This window comes from Meleagris gallopavo, chromosome 2 (genome assembly GCF_000146605.3).
Source record: "Meleagris gallopavo isolate NT-WF06-2002-E0010 breed Aviagen turkey brand Nicholas breeding stock chromosome 2, Turkey_5.1, whole genome shotgun sequence".
Classification (NCBI taxonomy): domain Eukaryota; kingdom Metazoa; phylum Chordata; class Aves; order Galliformes; family Phasianidae; genus Meleagris; species Meleagris gallopavo.
This window is the reverse complement of record NC_015012.2, coordinates 20,435,888-20,443,799: the sequence shown is the minus strand read 5'-3', so window position 1 is coordinate 20,443,799 and position 7,912 is coordinate 20,435,888. Positions and strand designations below refer to the sequence as shown.

The window sequence follows — 7,912 nt, the reverse complement described above, 5'->3', positions numbered from 1 at the left end:
GGGCGAGCGGCAGGAGCCCGGTCGGCAGGCTGCTGCAGGCAGGACACCCCCGCGCCTGCCGCTCCCTCCTCCTCCTCCTCGCCTTCCCCCTAGCCTGGCTGCTGGGGAGGCAGCTGGGCTGCAGGGCCGGCAAAGCGCCAGGGCACTCAACCTCCCCTCCTCCCTCTTCCAGACCTGCTGCATCTCCCCAGCTGCCTGCCTGGAAGACTATTGTCAATTTTGCTCTCTCCCTGCAGACGACAACAAAATCGACAGGGGCCTTTCAGCCAAGCAGCCGTGGAGCCATCCGTTTGATTTTCCTAATAGAAAAATCAGAAATTTCTGGCAAAATTGAAATTTTCCCATAAAAGAAATCCCAATTTTATAAAAGGCAGATATTCCACTGGAAAGTCATTCCAACAGAGCATTCCCAGCTGCTGTAGTTTGACAGACCTTTGAATTAAAGTCTATAGAAAAAAATGCTTGTGTGTTTGGCTGTGAAATGAGAATGGGTGAGTGGAGTCAGATGCAAATAGAGGTGGCCTCAGAGCCAGTGCATGAGTTCCCACCATCCAACGATTGGGCTCAGAGTATCTGCATGACCCTAAAGGAGCTATAGGAGATCACATCTTTGCTATAAAGTGTTGAGATGATAATTAAAGCGAGGTTATGTCTCTTTCAAAACATTTGCACAGGTTTGAAGCCTCGTGAGAGTAATTCCCAGCACACAGTTGCCACCAAATTGGTTCAGAAAAGCATTCAAGCCTTTGTGTCTTCATCAAAATAGAAACCTTTTCAGGAGAGGCACATCAGACACCGCCAGACAGCAGAAAAAAAAAAAAAAATGAATTTCACCCAGAGTAGTGCTACAAAGTCACCTTTGTCTCTGTTTTATCTGCATGCATCTAGGTGGTGGGTGATGCCATGCTCCTGCATGTGGATGAACTCTGGGACCGAATAGCCCTGGTTCCAGCAGCACTGGGGAGCGTTATGGGGCAGCCATCACCATCACTAATAAGCTGATCTGGTGATTAATGTAGAAAAGGATGACTGAGCCCCAAAGCAGCCCATGGTGATGTGGTGCCACGAAGGCCCCTGACTGAGCCACTGGTTGTAGGATTGGCCCTATGGAGCCATGTGCTGAAGTCCTGTGTCACCAACTGTGCCCCACTCTTGACATGGAGGCATCACAGAGTGATTCGGAATGGAGTATGGCAGCTTTCTGTCCAAATGTGATAGCCTTCATGGGGATAAAACAGATCCTTTATTGCATGTAAATATTTGCAATGAATGCTTGATAGTTGTGTTTTCAAATGTTCATTACAACTTCTCCCCTCAATATTTTATTCATATAGATCAGTCTTTGGCCAGCATCTTTCATAAAGTGCTGAAATTTGCCCTTGAGGCATCAGATGGAGTAGTCAGATTGTCAAATAAGTCTCCTAATTGAAGCGAACGCTGGCACAATATTTGTCTTTTGAAAACAACATCGCCAGCAAAGTTGCAGGTCCACCACGGAGCTGCGCGGAGCCGGGTGTGCGCAATGGGAGGAAGGCTGTGCGAGCAGATTGTTGCAGGGAAACACCAAACCTGTGAAAATTCACTGAACCAAAGCACAAACAGTAAGAGCTCCTTATCCTTAAAGTTGCATGTTAGCAGGTGCAAGAAGTGAATAAATATTCTCTTTTGGCGATTTATTTGCATTTTTATATCTTAAAGGGTCAGAAGAAATCAATAGTTCTCCTTGCACTCTGTGAAATTAATCAGTAACTTTGGAGACACTCTGTGTTTAAGAAAACAAACTGAACAAACAGCACATGGCCTTTAAAGATGTCCTCCGGTGGTGTTCCTGGTGAATTTGGGACAATAAAGGGCTGAGTATTTCCCAGCACAGCACTCACAAGAAAACCTAAGCCAGAGCACAGGACAAAGACCTGTCTGGCGGTGCCCATCCCGGGTGACTCAGGAAGCAAGTGTTATTGCAGCCATAAGAAACCTGATAGCACTGTGCCTACCAGCCATCTGCGGGGGAAAAGGTCAGGGGCATGGATGTTGCCACTCACCTGGAGCACTTCTTACCGCTCCTCCAGCAGCTGCCTGTGGCACTGCCCAAAATCACAGCTCTGAGTAATGCCAATAGGAGCAGAGTGTGTGCTTCAGGGTGCTCTGGGACTTCTGTAAGCAGCTACCCGAGCATATCTAGGTGGAGTGCAAGCAGGACAACTTAATTTAAAATGGCTGTGTGTGATGACTTCAATCCCAAGCATGCAGTCCCTAATTGGCATGGGGGCTCTTGGTGCGTCACCAGCTCCATGTTGCATTCCATGTTGGGTTCAGCCCTGTCCAATGCAGGGCAGCTAAGGCTGCCCAGGGTCCCATCCAACCTGGCCTTCAGTGTCTGCAGGGATGGAGCACTAAAGCTTCTATGTGCAGCTGTGCCACAGCCTTACTGCCCTCTAACTAAAGAATTTCCAATTAACATCTAACTGAAATCTCCCTTGTTTTAGTTTAAAGCCATTCCCCCTCATCCTATCAAATGAACGTAGTCTGGGAATTTCCGTCTAAAAGCACTACCACTCCAGTGGCAAAACAAAACCCACTGGCTTTGAAACAAGCAGAGTGAGACTTTTGCATCAATGTAGTACATAACATGAATTGCTTGATGGGAAGTGAAGACACTGATAGCATGGGAGCAATAAAGAGCTGATCCTACTTCCATTAACTTTATTGGGAGCAGACCCAAAATCTTTAAGTGGAGATTGGCATATCACATCTATCTAATCTAAAGTATCTCAGGATTTATAGTGTGGTATCAGGCCTGAGACAGACAGATGAAATATTACTCCTACTACATTTAATTTATAATCTTCATCTCACTGTCATTGCACCTACCTACTTATATAGTCTCCATTACTAAAGTAGCTGAGAGACTGCCAAGTATTTAGACATATAAATAAAATAGCAGAGATTGTTTTGTTCTCTGTCTCCCTTTTTCTCTTGGTGTTTACAAGATGTCTCCTAAGGTTTGTGCTGTTTTGTTTATGGTTCTGAGTGTAAGTGAATGGGACTGGAAATCTGAAGGTTTTTTTTTTTAAATAAGGTTTATGGGAAAATCAGATATGTAGCATAAGAAATGCATATTTATTTCTGAATATTTTGGGATCAGTGGCTATCAGGGGGAACAGAAGTGAATGTGAATTATGGAGTTTAAATCCAGGAGCTTTCAGAATTTCATTGCATAAGCTCACAAATTTTCCCTGTTGATTCACAGTCCAGACTGTACCCGTCAAATGTCATGGGCGGTCATGTTGGTGGAAGGAGATGTGATATCTCAGGAAGCAAAGTCCAATACCCTGAAGGGCTTTGACTATCAAGACACTGGGCAAGCCAAAGGAATTTGTGCTGCTGAGTAAATGGGATGCTGTGTTTGGAAGTTTTCAGAGCTTTCACAAGGCATGTGGCTCTGTTCCTATGCATGATAAGCAACGTGGTGAAACTTCAAAGTCAAACAATGCCTGAGTGTCCTGCATGTGTCTTGCAGGGATAGTTGTGGACTTTTGGCAGGTCAGTCAAAGATAGAGATGATTACCAGAGATTTAGGAAAGGTGTGTGCTTCTCCTCTCCATAAAGACATCACTCCACCTTGGAGGGGCCACACTGCAGCTCCCTGCTCCTCTTAGAGCTGCTCACAATGAGCACGGTGGTGGCTGGTGCTGGGATGAGATATGGGACCAAAGTCACCGGGGCAGCACCATCTATCTGTCTTGGTTACTCAGCCTGGCTCTTGCCACCATTGGTGCTCATCATGCACCAGAGTCTGCATGTTGAGAGAGTTTGAGGCTGGTCTAATGGGAAGAGCATCAGACATTTGTGGATGTGTCCTTAAGAACTAGACAGTCCTATGTTTTCTCTTTTCTATTTCTGACTGCTGCTGAGCTCATGAATCCCCACCAATGGATAAACAGAGAGCTCTGGACCTTTTTCATAATTGTTTCTGGATATATCCTTCCTCCATCTTATTCTGAACAAAACTTCTTGAATAGCTCATTTAAGGAGAAAACACTTGAAAAGTATATTAGCAAACTCTTTCAGAGGGGTAAAACCATCAACATGGAAAATTCAACTTTTCAAGAGAGCCATTAAGTGTGATTAAACCTTTAAAAAGGGAGAACAATGAATGCAGCCTTGTATTTAGCAATTTCATATCTTTAATTGTACAAAGATTTTCTTTAAAAGCACAAGCCTGAAAGGAAGCTGAATGTTACAGTATTTACTGAAGGAAAGCAATGAGAGAAGGCCTGTTCACTAGCTAATGGAGTGAAGCCCAGAAATAATGACAAAAAAAGCGATAACGACCGCTCTCCAACACAACATATATAAAAGAGGGAGCCATAAAAAGGCAACAATTCTTGACTTAGCTTTGAGTTTCACAATGACTGTGATTACAGATAGCAAGTGGAAGAGCATATATGCCATGATGAAATCTCATTGGCTTTGCAATTGAGATTCAAGCGAGGAAAGAAAAAAAGCAGAGACATTGAATTTCTGCAGAACAAATTTTGGATGGGGTATGAGAAATGGAAAGAAAGGAAAAAAGAGCAAGGTCATCAAAAAGTTCAGCAGAAAATGAATATATTCTCATCTATTCTATCTAATAATAAACACAGTAGGGGCCAGATCCTCAGATGAACCTAATGCCAGTGATGGAGCTAGCTGGCAGTTCCTGCGTATGTGAAGACCAAACAAGCACATGCATCCTGGCGTACTTTAGCCTGTGCCATCTTGCAGCATCTTTCATGCTCACAGAAAACTTTGACTAATGGGAACTAGATTATACCAAAGAAATAAAAAACTAAAGTCATTAACTCATACAATGATTATATTTACGATACATTTCATGCTAGCTTAATTGTATGTGCTACTTTAAAGAGAAAATATTTTGACACATTTTAATGACACATTAATTGCCAGCTTTATTTTTCTTGATCAGTTTTTTAAAAGGCAGTGTTAGCATCTTATCTTCCATCACATATGTACGTGTCTGACTTCATATATGTAATACTAAGTAGATGCTTATACTTTTTCATGACAAGGCTATGTTATCTCAGATGAAGTCTTATGCTCATTGAATTTTAATGGGCATCTTTTAAAGCCTTTCACTAGGTTACTAAAATACCTTAGAAGTGCAACTTCTATTCAATTATTGTCTAGAAAACTACAAGAGCAAGGTTTCTTACACTTCTTGTTCTAGAAAAATTAGCTTTAAAGGTGCAGAGTCCAGAAGGTACACAATAACTATCCCCAAAGTACTGAAACTACACTCTGACAGCTGGCAGAAGATGCTGATGGTCCCAGGCAGAGAGAATGTAATGTGACAGACTGCAAATCAGCAACCTAGTAGGGAGAATGATGACTGAGGCTTGATTCTGTCAAGGAGAAAGGCTGAGAAGAATCATATTAGCTCTCTGAGAAGTTTGCCTAAACAATTTTATTACAATTACTAAGAGTAATACCAGCTGTGAGCTTGTTATCTAACATCATGGTAACTTGCATGAGCAATGAAATAAAAATGAATTGGAGAGGAATGGAGAAGTAATGTACAGGTGACAATATGCCTGTAGGCATAAGAACGATGAAGATGGGTACCATTTTGAAGACTGAAAAAGCTAGTGCGACTGTGAGACAAGCAGATGAGAAACCTGAATGTCTGGTGCCTACCATGGAGCCAGTGGCTTGCTGATGACAGCCATATTAAATATGTCCGATAAAGGTGATCAGTGTAAAGAATCAAACAAAAATGCCATTTCAGAGCAGCCAGAACTATCTGCAAATGCAGTTCTCATTCAGTGAATAGCTTCAACTAGAAAAAAGAAAACACACTTGAAAAAGACACGATTCCTTTGTCATTTCTCATATTGAATCTGAGCAGGGGATTGTGAACCTGATTGCTTGCTGGTAGATCAGTTGGCTTAACTCTCTGCAAAACCTTGCCTCATTTGTATCCTTAGAGCATTGGGCCTACAATAATAGTATTAATTTTCTTTGCACTAGCAAAGAGATGGAACGTGCTTCCTCTTTAGACCAGCATGTGTTATCCTGGGATTTCCCATCCCTCGCTGACTCAGTGTGCATTTAATTATTCGATGCAAAATAAACCTGCTTGATGGAGATGACAGGGCTCTACCTCTTGCAAGAGAGCCTTAGACCTGATACAGTGTTAGCCACAGTCCCACTGTCAGCGCGCATGTGGACTAGAGATTTCCAGAGCCCTCTCCAACACCTTTCCTGTGCCTTTGTGATGACATGCTCAGTTAGGTGGGTGTTAGGCACTACTGTTTGGCACCTACCTATCTAGTGAAGCTACACCTGTACTTCAGCATTTCCTTTCCTGTGTAGCAATTAAAAAGAGATGATCCCAGAAAGATTGTCGTAGTTTTTAAGCACAGTAATTGCACAACAAATGCTGAGGCCAGGCAGTCCTGATCTTGAATTAGAGGAGGTGCCTGAGTTCGGAGGCTTCTTGCTTTGAGAAGTAGCTCTGCTGCCATTGTATTGAGTAGATGAGCATAGCTTTCAGAAGAGTCCTGCAGGAAAGGGTCTCTAGGTCTGGCTCTTAATTTTGGACCATTTGTGTTTCTAATTATAAAGATGACTCAAGCTGAGATTATGAATCTCTGGTAGCTCTGAAAATAATATCCAAAGCTGAGCCACAGTTATCATTAGAGGCACTGAAAATAGTTGCAAAACAATGTACTGATATTTCCTCTAGTCACACCAGCTCTGGAAAATGTTGACAGGAGGCACCATCACAAAACTTTTGCCTGACAAATGAAGAAGAGGACAATGCCTGTAATTTAGATTTTGTAGTCTGCCATCAATTAAGTTGTATGAGAATCATTAGACCGAAGAGGGTATTTGCGTGGGAAAGGTGAATGAAAATGCTCACTGCATTAATAGTGCACTACATACACTGAGATTTTGCTAATGAAGAAAAAGTGCAAATACAGAGTTCCACTATCTAAAACAAAAACAAATTAAACTTGATTCATTGTGCCATAGCCTTTAACAAGGGCGATAGTAGGCGCTTTTGCAGGGTGATATTTTGTGATTATTGCAAAGAGTGACATCTTTCTATAAAATGAAATTATGAATTGTTTCATGAATATTACATCTCTGACACTTGCAAATCTGTGCTATTTTTTTTCCACTGAAACACTTAGGCAATTACTCTTCATGGATAAGACAGAAACGTCTGGATGTACAATGGTTTCTGCATTAACAAAGTTGCTATGATGTAGTCCGCTTTTTGCATCTACTAACCTGCAGTGACCAGAAGCCATTATTTTCATCGGACACAATGGCAACCGGAAACATTACCCTCACAATGCTGAAGAATGTAAATGCATTATATCATGACCTCCAAGGATGTGGTATGTGGCAGTGCTGTACAAAAAGTTTTGAAACTGGTTTGCAATGTACTTATGTCTACTTGCTCATAGAAAATTACTTCTTTCACTTGCTTTGCTTTGACCTCCAAGGAGAATGAATGGCTCACATATGCAGTCTTTAAAAACATCCATATCAAGTGTGGGAGGGCTGGGAGCGAACAGGTTGAGAAGGCAGAGTGGCATAAGTGAGTTATTGTGGGTGGGGAATGAAATAAAAGCTTGGGCATAGGGCTGGACAACAAACAAAGCAACAAAATTGACAGAGAGGCTGTGCCCTGCTTTCTGACCTCCACTACCACACAGTTGCGAGTGAGATGTCTTGGTGACCATGACACAAACTTAGGTTCCAACAACATTTAATTCATTCTTCCCCTCCCTCCTCCCTATTTTTTTCCTCATTATCTTATTGTGAAGAAATGGTAAAGCTATCTCCATACTTTAATTATGCGTTTGTTGTATCAACAGGCATTTAAATTTTTTTTTTT

The 7,912-nt window shown here is 42.1% G+C and overlaps 1 long non-coding RNA gene across 2 annotated transcripts in view; it reads left to right on the top strand.

The window, feature by feature from the left end:
* LOC109365902 overlaps positions 1 to 7,912 on the top strand; it is a 23,093-nt gene that overhangs the window by 10,221 nt on the left and 4,960 nt on the right. For both annotated transcript variants that reach the window (XR_004158802.1, XR_004158801.1), the window contains exon 2: positions 7,200 to 7,409. This is a non-coding gene — a long non-coding RNA (uncharacterized LOC109365902). The remainder of the gene's footprint in view (positions 1 to 7,199; positions 7,410 to 7,912) is intronic.